The 22,277-nt window shown below is 39.6% G+C and overlaps 1 pseudogene; it reads right to left on the reverse strand.

Annotated features, from left to right (window-relative positions):
• Positions 1–1,443: 1,443 nt before the first annotated feature.
• LOC113583805 lies at positions 1,444–21,048 on the reverse strand (annotated as a pseudogene).
• Positions 21,049–22,277: the final 1,229 nt, after the last annotated feature.

A 22,277-nucleotide genomic window follows, 5' to 3' on the forward strand; every position in this document is an offset into this window, starting at 1 on the left:
TACTGAAGGTAATAAGCCTTAATTTACTCCAATCTGAAGAGCTACGTCTGTGCATACTTATTCTAGGGACTTCTTCATTATCACACAATAACACTGCGAAGACATATTTGTTCTTGCACCAGTCATGTCCCATACTTTGGTGAGACCTCCTTTGTTATCAGTAGTGACACATACTTAGTTGCAGTATGCATTATTGCTAATAGTTGCTCCTCTGTCCATTTCTAAGATGAAAGTGGCTTTAGTAACCCTTCTGCTGCTGCATCCTGTTTGTCATATATTGGACGCTGCCTATCCTGCGCTCAGTGTTTCACTGAAACAGTATCCTGGATCAGCTGTGGTTGCAGAGGAGTCTGTCATATGCATGTAGCAACTTGTTTATTCAAACCTGAATGTAGATTTGAATGAGCTTCTCTAGCAGAGCTGGTTAAGTGAGTAGGGTGAATTGAAGTTTGGAAGAGTCTTTCAGTAACTATTTTGTGTAAATCTTAGCTTTCTAGACAGTCTTTTGATACCATATATTTCTAAGCATTAATTAACCAGAGATGACAATTATATAAGAGTTATAGCTTCACATATTGCCCACACCAGTTGCCTGTATTGTACCTGGTTTCTGCTGTGCACATTTATTTTACAAAAGCCTAATTATGTTTACTCAAATGGTAAATCTCTGGCAAAAGTGGGCTACTGTAGTGATAAAAACTTCATAAGTGAGAACCTAGAAGCCGCATGAAGGTTAAGAAGAGAGTCACACCAAAGGGTTTTGGGATTAGGTATCTAAAAACGTGCTAGCATATAGAGGGTACATGGGGAGAACATATCGAGGAGATAAACTTCATTGTGGCTATGGCATGAGGGCACCGCTACAAAAGGAAAGCTTGTTCTGCGCTTTAACTGGAGATAATGAACAAACCATTTAGGTAGTTTTATTATTTTTTGTGCCGTGAAAGGGGGAGCAAAAAATACAGACAAATCAACAAAACCAGAGCAATTTCAAGACTGAATCAACTACTAGAAACATACATGTTATTCAAAACATAATTTTCATATGTTTAAAATCACAGCCATCAGCGGTTCTTCCTCAGATGAGAAAAATAATCATAAACTGTTGAATATTACAAAATCAAACAGGTTAAAAAACACATCCAATATTTTTAAAATGTAGTATGGAATTCGTATTGATATTTATGTAATACATTAGCCAGTCAAGATTGTTTGCTATGCAATATACTATGAAGTCAGGGTCCCACAGCCAGTCTATATTTTTCATTTATTCAGGTTGTCATTTGTGTAATAGGCATACTATACGTATTACATCATTCAAATTCTGGTAGATAAACAAGGGGTGATCAAAATATTGAAATAAAATGAAATAGCAAATGTGCAGAGATAATTATTAGTATTTTTGTCAAAATCAGCTTTAAAGAGTATCTTTAGAAAATAAAGCTACAGCTGCAACACTTTGAAGTCAGAGAGCTCTCCCTGCAGGGCAAACTGGAATGGTACAAGCCAACATTGCACAGTAGGGGTGGAAGAGTTTTGATAGTCTGTGGCAGTGCTCCTACAAATATAATAAATATGTGATTAAAAACACCAGTTATTAGATCTATAAATTAATTATATCAGCATTTATTGAATTTACCATGTTGCCTTTGTCTCCTGATCTTTGAGTTTGATCTTTGATCCCTGTTCTGTGTAATGAAGATGGAGTACTCCTTGAAAAAGAAAGACAGATGGACATTTATTACTGCAGCAATAGTCACTGTGTTCTTCAGGACTGCAACCACATTATGTACAACCAGGAAGACTACACAATGACTAATTTACAGGAATGTGCACAAACCAATCAATTGTAAAGGTTAAGGCTAAAGGCAGATTAAATGGCTGTACTTGTCATTATTTCTTAGTTCATGTGAAATTCAACAAATTTGGCAACATTTGCTTATTAGGTACATCTATCAAATAGTGTACAAGACTTCTTTTGGCCTACTGAACACCATGAATTCAGTTGAATATGGATTCCATAAGATGCTGCTTTCAGTAACTCTAATTATGAATTAAAAGCTTATAAATAAGTTTTAAATAAAAAAATTGTAAGTTTCACTACCTTAATAAATGATATTATGTTTTTCCTCATTCCTCTTACCTAAAACACTTTTTGTGTGCATGTTGCTTGGTGGTTGTTTAACAACTGGCCACAGAAATGTGTCTCCATCTTTCTCATGACGCAGGACACCAACACACACAGTTCCCATGGTGACATCCATTTGATTGTTTTGTAGCAGATTCAGAGACAAACTGAAAGAACAAAACTGTCAGTCCCAGGGCCATGAGTAAGTAATTACAGTACCATGCATGCAGGGCAAATCCACTTCAGACACAGTTTCTTTTTTACCTGTCTGTCTCATGCTTTTTGGGCTGCCCCCATGTAAATATCTGATGCTTCTGGCCATCATAGTAATGGATTTCTTTGGTGCTAAGCATGAGGTGGTCTGTTTTGTAATGAAGAAAAATTAGGTTGAAGCCATTGGATGAGAGCTCGCCATTCATGGAGAAATCTGCAGAGCAGGAAAAGAACCAGAGGGAATAAGAACATCAGTATTCTAATCACCATACTGCTGAACACAAATGAACAAAAACATAAAACAAGTGAATGTGAGAATAAATGTTGTAAAATGCCTCACTTGAAGAGGAGTCCTGCAGGAGGCGAAGTTTATGGTCTGCAGGCATGTCATAACAGATTGGCTTAGGTTGGGCAGAAATTATGAACCTCACACCACCCGCTGGGGGAGAGAGGGAGAATTGGCATCTTTTTGTAGATAATTAAACTTAAGATCAGCTGTTAGATTTCATGCTGTGCAATTCTCATATATAAGTGCTGAGCTCTGTCTCTGTGAGTCTGTTTCAGCCCAGACCAGTTACTGAGTGATATACCTCCACTCTGCCCAACCCTGTTCTCATGTTCCAAGCCTCATTTGTGTGTGTGAATGATGCCATTTGGCCTACCAAGGGATGCCAGTGACAGAGATGGCCGAGTTCATGCTAACTTCATGTTTGAGAGAGAGAGAGAGAGAGAGAGAGAGAGAGAGAGAGAGAGAGAGAGATATTTAAAATTGTAGTGAAGTACACAGCGTTTCCAGACATTTTGAAGAGGTCCTTCATCAGCTGTGCAAGCTAAGTCCCTCTGAATTAGTAGTAGGAGGAATCAATTTGTATAAGAAAAAGTAGATGTTTAAATCATAACATTCATTCCATGAGGTTCTAAAACTGCAAGTAGTGTAGATGTAAAGTAGTGTAAAGTTGCAAGTAGTGTTTTCCTTTCAGCTTACTAATTTGATTGCTGCCATAGCAACAACAGTCAATGCAAACAGACAAGTCATTAATTTGGTGTCCATTAGTATTAAGATGCCTTGCCACTGGAAACTACAAATCTTTAATTCTGATGGTCTGAAGGTGTTCAACAATCCAATCAGTAAAACTTATCTTGGTTTCTCCAATATAAAGCTGATTACATCTCTTACAAGTAATGCAGTAGACAACTCCCACAGGGATGCATGAGGAGGAATGTCTGATGACAATTGATCCTATTGTGGCAGCTATATTTTAGTGGCTGGGCAATAAACATACAGTACCACAGCCATTATTTGAATGATCATTTATCTTACTCTTAACAACTATGTCTCTGATGTTTTTGTCCCTTCAGTAGGAGATAAATGGAGGATCCTTAAAAAGTGATGCAGTTTTACTGATGTACTGATATGGTACAAGTAAATTTATTAACACAGCCATTAAAATAACTCTGAACCCCATGGAATTAATGTTATGACTTAAACATCTACTTTTTCATATACAAACTTGTTCCTGCTACTACTAATTCAGAAGCACTTTGCTTACACAACTGAGGAAGGACATCTGCCTGAAGCATCATAGTTCTCTGGAAACTTTTCTTCACAACAATTTTGAATATCTCTACATTTCTTACTACAGTACACTGCAGTTACCAGAGGTTGGTAGTAATGTGTTATATTTACTCCATTATGTTTACTTAATTAAATTTTTGAACAAATTGTACTTTTAAGAGTTGTTTTAAAAAAGGGTACTTTATACTCGAGTACATATGCAATGTCAAAAATGTTTTACTCTGCTTTCACTCCATTATATTCATCAATGTTCCTTCCATTACATTTTAAAATAAATTTTATATTTTGCAACAACCTGTCATGTGTGGGAGAGTTAGTGAAATCCCTAAAGATGATCACTGAATGCCACCATTTTGCTCTAGTAAGTTAGATAACTTGGACTGTAGACCAACATAAGGAACAACGAACAGGCACATTTTCCACCATGGGACTCAAATTATTACATTTTTGAAAGTTAGTTTGCAATATATTCTTTTCTTTAAGGCTCACATATCTGTTTGTGAAACTGGCTTCTCTCACAAAATGCACACAAGTGTGGTCTGAAATCAGTGACATTCTAAGAAAAAATGGCTAGCTAGCTATGTAGCTATAAACTACAAGCAGCAGAAAAATAAGAGCGGCATTGTGTGCAGGAATGCATACCCCATACCGAGGCATACTTTCTAGATTATAAGGGTTCAAGGTTATAAAATTAAGGTTATTGATTTTCTATACTGATACTGCTTTGGACCACGTACAGGTGCAGTTGTTAACTATGCAACATAGGATATCTATTTAGCCAACTGGTCTGACTAATAGGTCAGCTAATTGCAATGAAAATATAATGAAAAGTAACTAAAATGTCCAGTAAGTGACCTTGGGCAATGTCACGGTTGACTGGTCCCCTACAGGGGGACACACGTCCCTGCCAGACCAGGACCATACTGTCCACCTTCCCCGCTCGCAATCACCTGTCTTCAGACAGGAGACACCTGCACCTCATTAAACATTACGCGTATTTATACACCCACAGGTTCGGAGGGACAGCGCTGCACATTAGCGGTCAAGACCATACAAGCCTGCTGGAGAGATGCTACTCCGCTCCTGAAAAGCCACTAGACTCGTCATCGCTGCTTTTGATAAAATGAATAACGAACCTGTTGATGGAACTTCAACTCTCACTTCCTCTCTGCTGCCTTCGTCACAGGCAAGAGCTGGGAATGTTGCCAAAAACTGTACAAGTTATCACCGAATCCAATGTGATGCTTGTGACTTGTTATATGCCTCATATAGCTTAAACTTAGCACATGAACTAAGCAGGACAATGACCAGAGCAAAGAAAAACAGCTGTTTATAAAGTATTTTTGCATGCTGAATCCAAATAATCACAGTTTTTTTGTTCCTTAAAAACACCAAAAGCACCAACGTGCTTTTAGCTGTCTGCTTAGATAGGATGAATAGTTTACACCCGATTATACTCATATGTTGTTATTTATACTAGAAAACTGGTACCAAGGAAAGTGGTACCCTTTATGTTGGCAAACTATTACTGGACACTTAAGAGGGATGTTCACAATTGTGCATATTTTAAGTATAATAACAGCTTTGTTTATAACTAACATATACTTGTAAAATTCACTTAAAAACCATGCCTGAGAAACATCTTTAAAACAGATTTGAAATCAGTATAGAAAGAACTATGAAGACCTCATAATTTAGTTTGTGAAACACACATGCATATGTTGTTGCCTTGTGTTATTAAATGTGTTCCGATGAAGTAACTCACTTGAGTAGCCTTTTAACAGATACTTTCTTATTTTTACTTAAGTAATACTTTAAATGACTACTTTTACTTCTACTTGAGTAATTACTATTTTAAAGTAACAGTACTTTTACTTGAGTACAATATTTGGCTCTACCCACCTCTGGCAGTTACTCACCTGCAATCTTCACTAACAGAAACAAAATTCTGCTTTTAGCCTGCTTAGCATACTGCCATTACAGCTCCAACATCAAACATTTTGGAATGATTTTGGAATAGTTGGGATACAAGTGTTTAAGTTGGCCCTTTCTCTGCCTTTTTTGCTTGAGCTAAACTCAACAGTTTTTGTAAAGTAGGTTGTTTGGTGTTTGTTTTGGCCAGGTCACATCTGAAGGTAAAACCAGCATGCAGCACAAAATCTAATAAACACATCGTTTTATTTTTCCCTTGCAGCTTCCTTTTCCTATCAGTTCACGCACACGCAAACATGCAATAGTCATTCATTTCACACCACACCTTTTTTTGTTGAGGCATAACGTGTGGTGTGAAGTCATTTTGCATATTGCGTGTGCGGTAATGTGTAACAGTGAAAGGAAAATAATGGAGCCAGGGAAAAATATGATAATGTAACGAACATTTGAAACTTTATGTTAACTTTACGCATTGTAAAATCTACCTGCAGTAAGAAGAACGGGAAGGTCACCTGTGAATTAAACAAGAGAAAACAAAACAGCTGATTTAGCACTTGCAGAAACGCAGGATAATAAAGAATATGTATTTAAAGAAAGAATTCAAATCAGTTCACAGAGACAACACCGATGTGGCGGTGTTTTATTATTATTATTATTATTATTATTATTATCTCAAACACAATTTATTACAGATTAATTTTCTGATTTATTTTAAATCTTGGGTTGAACTGTTTATATCCTGACAGCTATAACTAAAGTAAATGTTCTGAGAAAATGTCTCTGCAATCAGCAACAAAACATTTCAAAATGGTTGTATTATTGTGGCAGCAGGAGCATTGCTAAGCATTGTCTGCAAAGCCGAGAGGGAACCTGCATTAATCAGTGGGTAATTAAAATTAGTAGCACCTTCGTCTCATTGAATATAGCCTGCTGAAACCCTGTTTTTCTTTCAGTAGGCTGCCTGATGCTGTAAGAGTTTGCGCAAGAGCCCAGTCTACTTTCATGGCTGTTTTTTGTTGTTGTTGTTTTTTAAAAATAGAAAATAAACTATAGCAATGGAAGTAAAAGGCTCAGTCATAACAGCATATGAGAGATACAGCACGATTATCACAGACACTTACTTCGTTCAACAGCAAGAGCAGATAATCTTGAAATTGAATCTGAAGAAATAAATGTAAATCAGTACAATTTTTGCTTTGGAGCAATAACTTCTGAACAAACAGCAGAACTAATAGAAACAAAATTCTGCTTTTAGCTCACTTAGCATACTGTCATTAACGCTACAACATCAAACATCATGTAAAGGAAAATAAGTACGCTTATGGTGACTGGAGCCTCCAAGATTGCATAAATAAAACAAAGGTAATATAAGAAAAATCAGCATTCTGTTCACACCAGTTATAAAAGCATATGATTGAAAAGAATTACATTTAGGTGAAATTAAGATGTTTGACATTTCTCTGGGACTTTCAGCTAAAATGGAAGATACACCAGGTGGATCTGTAACAGAGAAGACATCACACATACTGAGACCCTCATACCTAACTTAAGATTTTAAATTCCACACTAAGCAAGTAAGTAAACAAACATACAGACAAAGCAAAAACATAAAAACCAAACCAAAATGAACCTGATATACTCTTCATTGGCTTGATCACATGCTTCAGGCGAGAATGTAACCCTGTAACAGAGAAGAAAAAATACATATGAGCCTCTCATACCTGGTTTAATAAGATAAGAATCACTCTGACATGGCTTTTGATTTTTGTTTTTAATTGTTCTGTTTATGTTATTCTTTCAACAAATAACAAATAAAATGCATTCAAAAAACTGCCTCCTGCAACCTGCTTCCACACACCACTGAAAACATAAATTTTAATATGAATTTAATATGAAGGTAATGCTATGACATTGGGTGATCTTGTGTTCATCTCAGCTTTAAAGGTTATATATGTATGACAGAGCACATATTCTATGAATTAATATGGTAAATAAACAATTTCCGATATCCCAAAACCTTTTTTTTTTTTTTTCATTGTGTCAGAGGGGGCAAAGCCGAGTGTTGTCTGCAGGGTGGAGAAGCAACTGAGGTGAACTAGTGGGTAATTAAAATCGGGTGCACCTGCAAAAACATAGAAACCAAAACAAACCTGGATAGTGCCCGACCCTGTGTGCCGTTTTATGTTCTGTTACAGAGGAGAAAAAAATACACTTTGTGAGTCTCTCATATCTAGTTTTACAAGATACTGTTCACTCTACTTTGGCATATGTAATACATATTTTGACTTTTGGTAACTTTAAAACATGTTTTATTGTTCTAATTACATGTTATGGCTCTATTACTGACACTTCTCATGAGCTCGATTCTCTGGGACCCAAAAGGGACCAACATACAAAATAACCCTGAGGCACACTCTCTACCGGGTTTTCAATTATGTATTGCTATGGTTTTTCTTCTTCTTTTGTATACAGTAACAAAAACACATACAAATATACATATATAGCAATGACATAAACCAACAAAACAGGAGTGTTTCTTCAGGGTGGGCTTTATGCCAACACTACAAAGAAAACTTTACTAAAGCCAATTCAACCACTACACACACACACACACACACACACACACACACACACACACACACACACACACACACACACACACACACACACTCCTAATGCAGAGGCATTACGTATCTGCTGTTACGTAACAACTCCTTATGTAACAACTCGAAGCTCCCATTTAAGAAGCATTACATATGACCACTCAAAGCCCTATGCAAAAAGATCAAGTACACTCTGTATAGCTAGACAGCAAAGTACTAACTCTTTTTTTTGGGGGGTGGGGGGGTTGTATGTTTAATTTTATTTCCTTGTTGAGGATCAAAATGAGCTTGTGTTGTATACTACTCCTGTAGTCGTCCTCCCTACCTGACACAGAAACCATTACAGTGGCCCTGAAACCTGGGAATGGAACACATATGTTATGATCTGGTTTTCTCTGCTGGGTGAAATCAACAAGAGCCTTGCTAGTCTGCAAAACTGTCAACATCATGCACTCCTCCATCTGCAAAGAGAGCAGCTCCTACGCTTTGAGACCTTTGCCAAAAAGCAAGCCACAGATCACCAAGTTCTGCAGTGGCTGCTGCATTGCCCTAGTGCCCCAGCTATGTCACCCACACTCTTCTCAAATATTACTCTACAGGATGAACCTGATGCAATAGTGGAGCTCTTTGAGCATGCGGCAGCTGCTGCTAGATGGCTGCAGGAAACAGAAATCCAAGCTCTCAGCTCAGCAGCTGCCCATAATGGGGCAGCTGGAGTATTACGCACTGAGCATAGTCATCGTTCAAAAGGTCAGCAGTATGTCAGAGCAACACTATGTTTCCGAGGTGCTATATACCCTTTCGTGCAGCACCTCCAAGACTGTTGTATGCAATAGCTTTTTATTCCAGAACGAGACTCTGAGTCTGTGGATACAGTGGTATGAGAACAATCCTTCGCTCACCTTCTACTGGCTGTTACTATTGATTTCAGGGGGAAAAGGACAGTATCCAAATAGCAGTTAGTCCTTTCATCACACACCACCTCATTTTGGGAACTACACTGAGTGACCCAGGACATTCAGACAGAAGAACTAGTTACACAGGCACCTATGAGACACAGGGAAAATATTTTCCATGCATCTTATAACAATCCCATGGCAGGGCACTTAGGACAGCATAAGCCATTAAACCACTTAACGGCCCACTTCTATTGGTTGGACATTCAAGGCAGTGTTCATAGATGGTGTGTTATGCCAAATATGTCAGCTCGTTAATCTCCGGTCATCCGACAAGTGCCGTTGTGGCCCCATCCCTCCCAGTTGAAAGAATTAGCATGGATCTCTTCAGGCCATGAGAGAATCACTTTGTATTGGTCTTTGTATTTGGATTTTGAATTGGTCTTTGAATTGGATTGTCACTCAACACTGCAACATCTCAGCACACAGAGCTGTGGAGGCACTCTTCCATGGCACTTCCCAAGCCTGAGAGCAAACCCACATACACAAGCTATGTGAACTTGCGCTGGGATAGAGTGTGCCCATGTTGCTCCTGACATTGAGTTCTAAATTACTCAACCATAAAGTAAACTGAACCAATAGAGGTGATGCACCACCTCAATGTCCTGAAACCATGGAAAGAGTCAGTCCCTGTTACTCTGATGATAGTGTTTCCTGAGAAAGATTAATTAGGACCAGAGGATCCTAAAATCCCATTTTGGTCTGTTGCAACAGCCATCTTTCTCTATCTCAAAAAACAGATGTTGCACACAGAATTTGTGGATGTGTTTTCATCACTTCCTGGCTGCACGGAAATCATTGCATGGACATTAAGATCACCCGCAGACACTCATACATCTTAGGTGGCTCGGGATGAGTTCAAGGCTATGCTCAACATGGGTGTAATCAAAGAGCAGTTCCATAGTGCTGATTCCTAAGCCCAGAACCATTTGGTTCTGTGTTGTCTATAGTCGGTGTCTGTTTAAATTTGGTCCCTAAATTCGATGCCTATCTTAATGTATTGATGAGCTGCTCAATGAAGGGTTCTGCTTGCTTGTCCTCAATGCTGTGTTTAATAAAGCAATACTGGCAAATCCCGTTAACTCCAGTATCGCATGAAAAACTGCTTTCTGCACACCATCAGGGTTACACCAGTGGGTTAATCTTCTGTTTGAGTCTTTGGAGCTTGTGTGTGCCAAATGCCTCCTTATATGACAACTGTCTGCAGGGCTGTTTGGCCCAGGTGATCAAGGGGAAGGATCAACTGGTGGTATACGTTATCAAAAGCTGTCAGCGCAAGAGACTAAGTACAGCGTTATTGAAAAGCAATGCCACCCCATCAAGTGGACAGTCCTCAGCCTCTGATACTGTCTGTTGGGATGCCCTTCTGTCCTCTGTTCTGACCTTGCCCTGATCCAGTAGCTGCACTGGAGGAAAGATTTCAATGAACTATGGTGGAAGAGAAACGGAGTCACCAAACAGCTGGCTCAAACTGTAGCTATTTCAGTTAAATTTGTTTTTAAGTTTGATACAAGTATGTATACATAGAAAGTAAGTTTTATGTTTTATTTCCTTTCTTTTTTGAGAAATAAAAAGGTGTTTGTGTTACCTATACCTGTCTCCCATAGTCCTCAAGTTTACACTGTTCAAAAGCTTCATTCAGATAAAAAAATGGTGAGGAAAATTATCCTAACAAACAGACAAACAAAGCAACAAAACAAACAAGTAATCAAACAATCAGCCCAAATCAAACAAGTTTTCCTTTTTAAAGTCTTTATGTTTAAGTCTTCATTATTTTGCATGAAAAAAAAGATGACTGTCCTTATATACCCAATTTTCATTTTTCTGGGGAAGAATTCACTCTTTTGACAGTCAATTTCAACTGTCCATATTTGCACTTTAAAAACAGGGACTCTCACCATGCTTACTCTCCTCCTCGCTCGGCTTGTGGGCGACCTGTGTCTGCTCTTCTTGCGGTTTGGTGACCACCATAGAGGTGAGTGGTGTCACAAACTTGTACTTGAGAGAAAGATACAGGGCTTTTTTCCTCACCATCTCCTTTTCATGATCACTAAGAGTTAACCTAAATCCCAGGAAAATAAATCTTACAAATTTATCTGAAAAATTCAGCTTAATTCTCAAAAATGCCATAACTAGAAAATGTTAACATTCTGACATTTTTTATTTGAAATTTCCAACTGAAAAGGAGTTATGGTTTGCTTCTTGTTCTTACACAAGCAGAGATTTTTTATTTCCTGGATATGTAACATGTTCCAAGTCTTAAATGATTACAACATTGATGTGAGAAAATGATAAGTGGCACACACATGTTATTTTCTTGTATTAAAAGAGTGCACAGGGCAGTGGTAGCTCAGTGGTTAAGGTACTTGCTTTGCAATTGGGAGGTTGTGGGTTGCCACTGTTGGGCCTCTGATCAAGGCCCTTAACCCTCAATTGCTCAAATTGTATTCAGTCATAATTGTAAGTTGCTTTGGATAAAATGTGTCAGGTAAATGTTACCTTGTTGCTCCAATTATGCGCAAATTCCTATTTACACATACATTCATGCACATAATATAGTATACTCCACTTAGCATATCTGGTCCACTCACTGTCTGTCCAGCAGCTGTTTCACTGTAAGGTAGGCCCAGAGTCTCTGGATAAAGTTTTCATCTTCAGGCAAAACATCAGTGAAATCTATTATAGATACAGAATCTTGGTAGGTCACATTATTGTGTTTCTGCAAAAGGTAAGATAAATAAGAGAGAAAATATAGGAGAGATCATCATGAAGAATCCAAAATCAAATTCAAGGTCCAAAATTCCAGTGGTCCAGTTGTTCAGTTAAAACATGTAACTGGCTGGGATCATCTTACTGAGATTGCGATGACCTCCGTTTGAAAAGTCTCCAGGCTGTTGTCTGTGATTTGACCAGCCACTACAATCTCTGAGCCATTGTAGTACTGCGTAAAACTGGCCTGGGTGACATTTTCTGCTCCAACATAATTCATTTGGACATCAGTTAACAATGGGGTGGCAATCTCCTCAAAGAAACCCTGCCAAATATACAAACTATATTTATTTACAGCAAATTAAGCAATGTAATACCTTTATTTACTATTCAACACACATGAACATGTATTGTAAATATTTGGAGATCCACATCTATACTACATACTGTATATGTTTATGTATACTCAGATTCCTCAGATGCTGAGGAACTTTCAATGTATTTTACACACATTTCCTCACATAGTACAAAAAGCAGAACATAAAAGTGAAGTTTACAGAAATTACTAGAGAACATGTCAAGGTTCCCTCTTCTGGCACTGAGGTTTCCGTGAATCTAGCACCACGTCTTTTTAACAAAAAAATTTTCTGTTGCATTTTGTCTCTGCCCTGTCTCATGTTTTATATCCCCCTGCCTTTCAGTGTTTTCACGTGTACTGAGTTTTTCCCTCTTGACCATTGCATTGCCTTGTATTCCTAGTCAGTTATTTTTGGTTACCCTCCTACATTGTTCACCCGTCTTTTGTTTTCTGCACTTATCTATTGTTCTTGTGATTGTTATCTTGTTTTATTTAATTAATTTCCACATTATTGTCCATGGACTACTATAATGACAATGGTTTTTGAATTACCCTAAATAGGAGAAGTAATTCCTTTCATGCTGCGAGAACAAGTTCTCGTCATAGACTGAAGAGATCCTCTGCAGGGATTCCCTTGTTGGATTTGACCTGTTCCTGTTCTCACATTTCCATTTCTGATCCCAGTTCTAGTCCCGGCCTCTCTTCTTCTTCTGCAGACATGGTTTCTGTTCCTGCCACTGCTCCAGGAGGAGGGGTCCAGTTCCTTCACCTGTCCTGTATCCTGCCACTGCTCCAGGAGGAGGGGTCCAGTTCCTTCACCTGTCCTGTATCCTGCCACTGCTCCAGGAGGAGGGGTCCAGTTCCTTCACCTGTCCTGTATCCTGCCACTGCTCCAGGAGGAGGGGTCCAGTTCCTTCACCTGTCCTGTATCCTGCCACTGCTCCAGGAGGAGGGGTCCAGTTCCTTCACCTGTCCTGTATCCTGCCACTGCTCCAGGAGGAGGGGTCCAGTTCCTTCACCTGTCCTGTATCCTGCCACTGCTCCAGGAGGAGGGGTCCAGTTCCTTCACCTGTCCTGTATCCTGCCACTGCTCCAGGAGGAGGGGTCCAGTTCCTTCACCTGTCCTGTATCCTGCCACTGCTCCAGGAGGAGGGGTCCAGTTCCTTCACCTGTCCTGTATCCTGCCACTGCTCCAGGAGGAGGGGTCCAGTTCCTTCACCTGTCCTGTATCCTGCCACTGCTCCAGGAGGAGGGGTCCAGTTCCTTCACCTGTCCTGTATCCTGCCACTGCTCCAGGAGGAGGGGTCCAGTTCCTTCACCTGTCCTGTATCCTGCCACTGCTCCAGGAGGAGGGGTCCAGTTCCTTCACCTGTCCTGTATCCTGCCACTGCTCCAGGAGGAGGGGTCCAGTTCCTTCACCTGTCCTGTATCCTGCCACTGCTCCAGGAGGAGGGGTCCAGTTCCTTCACCTGTCCTGTATCCTGCCACTGCTCCAGGAGGAGGGGTCCAGTTCCTTCACCTGTCCTGTATCCTGCCACTGCTCCAGGAGGAGGGGTCCAGTTCCTTCACCTGTCCTGTATCCTGCCACTGCTCCAGGAGGAGGGGTCCAGTTCCTTCACCTGTCCTGTATCCTGCCACTTCACCTTTTAAGCTCCAGCTCCTGTTTCTTTTCCTTTTCAGTGCCAGTGCTATTTTAAGGAGTGCCCAGTGGCCCAAGATATTTGCATATGTCTGATTAAAGCAGGCTTTCTGTCTTTGTCCTGATCAAGGCTCCCAACATGGCTCAGGCCCTGGCTCATGATCTGGTTACTGTAAAAGTTGCTGCCACTGGCCCTGTTTTTCTGGTGTGATGCCTGCTTCTTGCGTTCCCACCAAGTACAAAGTAATTACAATAGTTTAACTCCAACATAGGACCAATATAGCTTCATAAACAGTACCATGAAAACCACCAGACTATCCTCAAAAGAATCTTGCAAAATTAACTAAAAGAAGTATTTTTTCTCAGTCAGGTTATTGGTCTCTAGATCCTTTTCTTATTCTTGTTATGCTTACTGTAAAATAAATAATCATTAAAAATCATATACAATTAATTTGTGCTGTCCGTATCCCTCTAAAGTGCTTTGCTTTGCTCGTCTACTAATCACTGGCCATGCCTGAGTTCGCAATCCTCATAACCTTCACCTGAACCTCATTCCCAGACTCATTCTCCCACCCTCATTTATACTTCTCACTGCCTTTCACCAGTTGCAAACTCTCTCAGGCTAGTAGCAGCGTGTTTTTAGCCATGTTGTCATATTCTTTGTGGATCTTTGTGTTCTTCCCAACTTTATGTTGCCTAGCTCACTTTTCACTGTTTGCCCCATTTGATTCTTTGTCATTGTACTACATTTTTAATGTTTGCCCAATAAAATTCTCATGTTTCAAGATGTGCGTATCTCTGTTAAGTGACAGTCTTATAAGACTTATTTTAGAAATCATGCACTGATAGTGCAACTTTGAATATACTGCACCAAAATAATGAAAATACTCCTACCTGCAGCTGAAGGTCAGCATCAGAGTCCTCATAGATCCTGCGAGCAACTCCGTTATTCTCCAGTGCCATTTTCTCCAGGAAATTAAAGCTAACATCAAATCCAAACCCCAGACAGTACAGGGGAAATTTCCCCTGAATGGCACTTTTCACACTGGCCTGAATACTCTCTGGGTTAGTTTCACCTGTGGGAGAGTTTTTAGAAATATTAAAAATACACTAAATGTTTGAGTGAATAAATTTTTCATTTATCTGTTGTGAGATGTACTGTTCAGCTAGTGCTTTATTTGGAGCCCAGAAACATTGCCTTTGGAGCAGGGCTGCTTGTAAAATTACTGATATAGCGGTTGACATTTAGGAAGTCAAAAATACAGTTTACAAAGATACAGTACGGGGCAGGTCTACAGACTTGAAGACTATGATTGTATGTGTATTAGTGATTTTGTGTTCATGGTTATGGTGTACTTGTGTGAGTGCATTAATATGTGTGGCTGATTTTGTACCTGCAGTAGGGTCTCCATCAGTCAGTAGGATCAGGATGGAGGCAGAGCCTTGACGTGGGTGGCTGTTAATGACCTCCACCCCTGCCAGCACTGCAGAATCTATATCTGTGCCTAAGAGGGATAAGCCATTAACTGATTAATAAGCAACAAACGGGGAGACTCATGTCAAGAGTACATATAGACATGTATAGTGCTCCTACTATGCTGATGGCATCATTTGTAATTAAGGAGTTTCAGTGGCAGGCATATGTTTTATTTTTGCAGTGGTTGGTATGGTTAGTATGGTTGGAACTGGAATGGATTGAATTTTAGTGAAAATATGTACTGGTAAACATGCATGGTGAGTAGACAGGTGTATCAAGTGAAAGCAATTCAACACTCAATCAAACATGTAGGTGTCATGGTACGGCCCCTCCCCACAAAACGTCTCCGTGTGTGTGTGTGTGTGTGTGTGTGTGTGTGTTTGTCTGCATGGTCACACTCCCTCGTGTTTCTCACCTGATCCTGATCGTACGTGTATAAAAGTCTCTTGTCTTATCGTGGATGTTGTCGATGTTTGACCCATTAGCCTGCGAGCTAATTAGTGATGTATGTTATGTGTGATAATCAATATATGTTCTTGTGTCTGCAACTCGTCCCCGCATCCTGCTGGAACCTCCTACGTTACAGAAACACTGAAGGATGCCTGGGACGAAAGGAAAGAAAAGGAAGGAGAAGAAGGGATGCAAACGCCGTCCCACAGCCCTCGCAGGAAACCCTCCATTCTCTCGGGCACCCTGCACACCCCCACCACAGGGGAGAGTGCTGCAGGAGGATTTTGGGTGGTCCTGAGTTTGGTCCAGGGTCGGACTCGACGGAGTCATACGGACCCGGGTCGGACTACCAGGACTGGTACAATGGGGTCCAGTACTTGGAGTCGGACTCCGCAGGGTTCTATGACCCCACCATGGACTACCACGAGTTCTACATGGATTCTGAAAGGAAAGGGGAGTATAATGACATTAGTCTGCGGTCGGACTTTGAGTCAGATCGTGAGGAGGACCCATCTATGGAGGTGGAGAAGGTCCTCCATAGGGACCCTACCTCTTATAGCGACATCGCAGACTCCGAGAGTGACGAGCCTCCAGCACCCAAGGCTCCACCTAAGGCTCCGCCCAGAGCATGCCGCTCTGGAGTAAGCAAGCGGCCCCGGGTGACTGGCAAGGAGGCGTCGTCGTCAGAGGAAGACACTTCTCCCCCTAAGGCGAACAGCCCCAGAGCTCATGCGCTTAGGCCTAAGCCTCGTAGAGGAAAAAAGGCAGTGGCACCAGTTCATGTCCCAGAAACGGGCAAAACAGCTGGTGTGCTTCCCAACACGCATGTGCCTAAGCCAGAACAACCACCGCTACTCAAACCCCCCAGGCTGGTCGGTCTCTGACTCAGCCGACAACTGGGGGACTGGTTGGGGTTCCGTCTCCCTTTCCCGGACTGTTTTGCAACCCTCTGTGTGGTGCTGTTCATGTGCCTGTCCCTGTTACACTGAATATACCCATCACTTTGTCCCTCTTTGTGTCTGTGCCTGTCCCAGTTAGCGTGTGCGTCCCTGAGTCTGTCGTCGTCCTGGTCCCTGTCCTTCCCCTGCTGTCCTGCTCGCGCTGGCCCGTGCCGGTCTTTTGGTCCTCCAGCGTTTGGTGTTGTAATTGTAAAGTAATAAATCTCTTAAATGTCTAAAACTAATCCTAATGTTTCATTAACTATCTTAATCCAGGCCACAGTTCTGGTACATCTTACCTCCTCGAGCTTTAATCATATTCACAAAAGTCTTTGCTTCATCTAGGTTCCTCTCTGTGGCTTGGAGGAGTTCAGGTTTCCAGTCTTGTACTTGACTGTCGAAGGTGATTAAGCCAAAATAATCATCCCCAGTAAGATCTCCCAAAATCTTCAGCATCGCCAAACGGGTCTGAGAAAATGTTTTGTTTTGTTTCATTAAATCTGGTTCTGCTATGGATACAGTTAACAGATTTCAAATTTGAAATACAGATTTATGGACTGATCCTATGTTTTAATGTTTAAACCAAAAGTAATAACATGTTAATAATCATAGTAAGGGTTATTCCAGTTCTATAAATGACCAGCAAAAAGAAAATATCAAATTTGAAGATTCACAAGCAAACATATAAAAAGCATAAAAATTTGTATGAAAAGTACGAAAACAGCTCACAAAATAAGCAATCACAAAGGTATGGAACGCCACATTCATATGGTTTGCTGCAGTTTACCTGTATAATTTTTTGGCCACGCATGGAGCCACTTTTGTCAATTACAAAGACAACATTCTTTGGAATGCGTTGTATATCAGTGGGTGCAAAGTAGTGCACAAAATAGCCATTTGATGCCTGTAAATAACGAAGAGCAGAAAGAAAAAATGAATTTGAACAAAAACGGATATACTCTTCTTTAATTTTATGACATCTTTTGTTAATACACATGTCATGGTTTCCCCAGTCTCGCTCCCCTCCATGTTGTCTAATCCTGTCTTTCATCTCAGGCTTGTGCGTTTGGTTTTGTTCTCCTCCTCGCCTACACCTAATTGTCTTGTCTCTCACTTTTTCTGTCTCCCTCCCATGACTGAGCCTATGACAGACATATAACTGTTCCTTTTCCCCTCCTCACTTAAATATATTCTCCGGTTCCCCATTGTTTCTAGCCAGCAAACCTTCTTTATGCTCTAGGTTTAGTTCTTGTTTTTGTTCTTTCTTAGTGTATGGGTCCCTTATTTGAGTTTTGCCAGCCTTATTGTTACAGTACGGTAAGTAATGACGGATTATGCTCCTGCTTGCTTTCTTCTTTTATATGTGTTTTGACCTGTGGACATTTAACAGTACTTTATAGTAAAATTCAGTACCTGAAGTTCTCCACTGGGTTTGGGTCTTATTACATCATATATTATGAGCAGGTCTCCACTCAGTCCATTTTCACTACATCTCTTACACATGGTCTGCTGCTCACGGGTAGGGTAGAAGTTCACCATCATATGCTATTACAAAAGAATACAGTGGTTACAATGAACAGGTTTAAATGTTTTTGAATTTCATCCCTAATCACAATCTTCAACTAATTACAAGTTTATCTTTAACATACAAAGCATCCTCATTAATGTAATTAAATTATTTTAAGTGGAAGTGAAGTGTGTTCAGTCTTTGGTAGTATTTTTTGTATGTATTGTCATGCTTGACTATACTCTTCTTTAATTAATGCTAATTAGAAGGAAATGTAAAGGCATACAGATAACCTAAAATTCTCACCTCTTTGTCAAATATAGTAGTAGTTTGAGCACTGCCCAGTTCATGAGTAGCCAATTCTCCTTCCACCTTCAGAAAGGAAATGCCTGGACTCTCTTGAATGTACACGTCAATCTATGTGAAAGACAATCAAAAAAGTTCTGATGCTCCAGAAGACCAAGTCATATAATTTCCTATATATCATAATGATAATTTAGGTCCATGTATATTTTATTGTCTCATCACCCAATTAATGCTGTTCAAGGCTTGTATCTTTACCTTGTAGTCAGCCACGGGCTGCATAGGTTGGGCATTGATGAGTAACTGATACTTGCCAAGGCGCCTCTTTAGCAGCTCCTCATAGGTGAGTTCAAAGGTCACCTTACTGAATGCAGCCACTGTCACTGAGGTTTTAAAATCCTCCAGAGTCCTTCCTACTGAACTAGAACACATAAGGACATACATATGGTCAAAGCATTAGCACTGATGGTAGTATACCCTAATTAACTAACTAACCCCAATTAGTTACTTAAAGCTAATGATTACTATTTTATTGAGTAGCATGAGTTGGATTATTATATATTGGCAAATTGACATGGATTTCAATGGATTCATTTTGAGCTCATTTCCTCGGTTACCTTCCCTGAAATAGAACTGTCAGTAATCAAGCCACTTTAGTAAAATCTGTTTTTACAGTACCTGACCATTCCGACACTTTCTCCAGAATGGTGCCTTATTTTGCCTTATTTGCAAAATTGTGATTGAATACAGGGGATCACTGCTTGTGGCTGTATTTTTGCACTATTATTTTATTTATTTATTAGTCATATTTTTTTTGTGGTACCTGACCATTCCGGCACTTTCTCCACGAGACACAGCCTGACTGTATTGCTGCTGAGCCTCTTCTTTCTGCTTCACAACCCCATCATATGTCTTTCCTTCTGTGGTCCTGGGGATGAGACATGACACATCAGAATTTTTACTCTCTCTCTCAGTTCTGCACTCTGTATTTGGAATTGATCACTACTATCCCTTGATTGTATGAAACTGGATTCTCACTTTTAGAATTTGAATTCTACATTGGAAATGAAGCTCTGCATTGTGAGGATTCCATTACTAAGACAAACAAACAAATAAAAGGCAACACTGAAAGACCCATATATATTTTGCTTTGGTAATATCTATTATAAAGGCCTGTCATAGGAGATCATTGTTACCTCATGAAAAAAGTATATATCAAGCAAGATGTTACATGGGTTTTCTGAATAATATGTTTGCAGTGGAGTTCAATGTAAGACAAAAGTATCCTCACATGAAAACCTTTACCTTTATATCCTTTAAAGGTACTGTAGAGTGGAAAACTGTATTTACCTTGGCATAGGCGAATAAGAAAAGGTCAATAGATAGAACTGACATACCGTGACTCTCAAACACTACTGTCACTACTGTCATCTCATTCAAATCCCGCTTAAGCAAAACAAGGTCATGAAACAACAAATTCCAAAAATCCTAGACTTTTACTCTAAGTAACTACCTAGCTAGCAAATCTAGCTTGTTCACCATTGAAATATCATTTGACATTTATGTATTCAATCTGTTAAAATCAGTTTGTTTAAGAACAACATATATAATTAGATGACTAAATGCTCCATGGTTTTAACTTACTATTCAAAAGCAAGTAGACAGTATAGGTAACGTCAGCCTCAGTCAAGCTCCAAGGAAGTAACTAGGTAGCATAATTAGCTAGCTGTCTAAATAGTATGACAACCTAATGTATTTATACGGAGGTTGAATTAATTTTTTTTGCTTGTGTCACATACAAAGACAGAGACTGTGTTGTCTCATAAATCTATCTTTGTCAACAATCTGTTAAACAGTTTTCAGCACTGAAAAATCATCCAATGCAGCCTCAAACATGTACAGTTAGATGCTTAAACACTCCATGGTTTATCTCTCACAGTGATTGCTTTTGATTTGTTGATTTTGTGTGAGCCACTCCATAAACTAACCAGTCAAAGATAATCAACTATTCATGAGCCCACCATGTTTAAGATCAATTACATAGACGTACAGTTTGAATTTACTGATGAAAGCATTCTTGGGTATCTTGACCTGGAAGTGAATCTCTTTGGAGCTGTTGAGCCGGTTTGCCACACGGCTTGTGATGACTGTGATGGCGTAGCGACTGGTTACTGTGGAATTGATGTGGAAGCTGTAGATGTCAACATCTTGCTCCTGTGGTAAGGACAAATAGTAGTAAATAGTAGTAGAATCAGTCATGTTGAATCCCATTTGCATTTTAAGGGACAGTCCATTTTTCTTACACTATTGTCATCACAATCAAGGTGTTTTTTTTCAAGGTGTTTTGAAGGTGAAATTTTTCTACAGAACCTACATTTTTAAAGAAGCATCAAGGCCGCAAGCTATATTAATTTTGTTTAAAGCAACTTCTCTCTGTCTCTCTCCCTGAGGTTTTGCACTCAGAAAGTGTTTACACACTCAGGAATCCACAAAAAGAGTAAACAAAGCTATAACTATGGACTCTAGATGAAAAGGTTTATAAATATCTACATTTGATAGTATGTTAAATAATGCTTTATGATTATTAGGTATTGTTATTTGGATCTGCTGATAGCAGATTGTTTTTGTTACTAAATGTGGTTTTGAGGACTTTTAAAATAACTGATAAGAAGTTTGTGCAGTACAACAGCAAAAAGTGAAAAGCAAAAGGAATTCATGTCTTTTTAGTTTTAGTTTCTTTTAGTTGCTGTTTAATGATTGCCCAAATCATAGGAATTCAAGTTTATAAGAATCTTTTTTGAACATTTTCAGCTGTCCTATGCTAATTAAAACTGCAAAAATAATTCCTATAGCATATGTTCCCTATTTTGACAGATATTTGAACTTACCCTCTTGGTGGCATAGGAACTGGCACAGAAAGATATGAAGCATAAGAGAATTAGTCTGACAGGAAATCGATCCATGGTCTCTCACACAGGTCTGACACAAAAACAACCTCTTAAATACACATACCAATACAGCCATTGGTCACCTTAGACAGATCAACACTCCACCCTTTCTGTCACTGACCTCTCTTACAGTTACACTGGACTGACAGATCCAAATATGGAGGCTAACATGCCTTTTACTGATGGCTAATGACAAAACAGGAAATGCAGACTTGTTCAATGGACTTGATTGCTTATCATGCAAAGACAAGCAAAACAAGAAATGCAGAAGTTAAAGTTCATTTTCCAAACATATCACCTCAAAGATGGAATGAGGTTTTGAGTGGGGTTTTGGAATGACCAGCAGCAGTATGCATTAGAATTGCATAGTAACCTTATTTGTGTGAATGGTCTCGTATTGGGTAGGCCTACTGTCTTGAGGATCAGCTGATATTTCATACTGGCTGATGCTATTTTCAGTGAGCATTATGTGTAGTGGAAATAACTTACACATTATATAACCTGAATGAAATATTTGAAATAGGGAGTGGGACAGCCCTG

Source organism: Electrophorus electricus, chromosome 20 (assembly GCF_013358815.1).
Source record: "Electrophorus electricus isolate fEleEle1 chromosome 20, fEleEle1.pri, whole genome shotgun sequence".
Lineage (NCBI taxonomy): Eukaryota > Metazoa > Chordata > Actinopteri > Gymnotiformes > Gymnotidae > Electrophorus > Electrophorus electricus.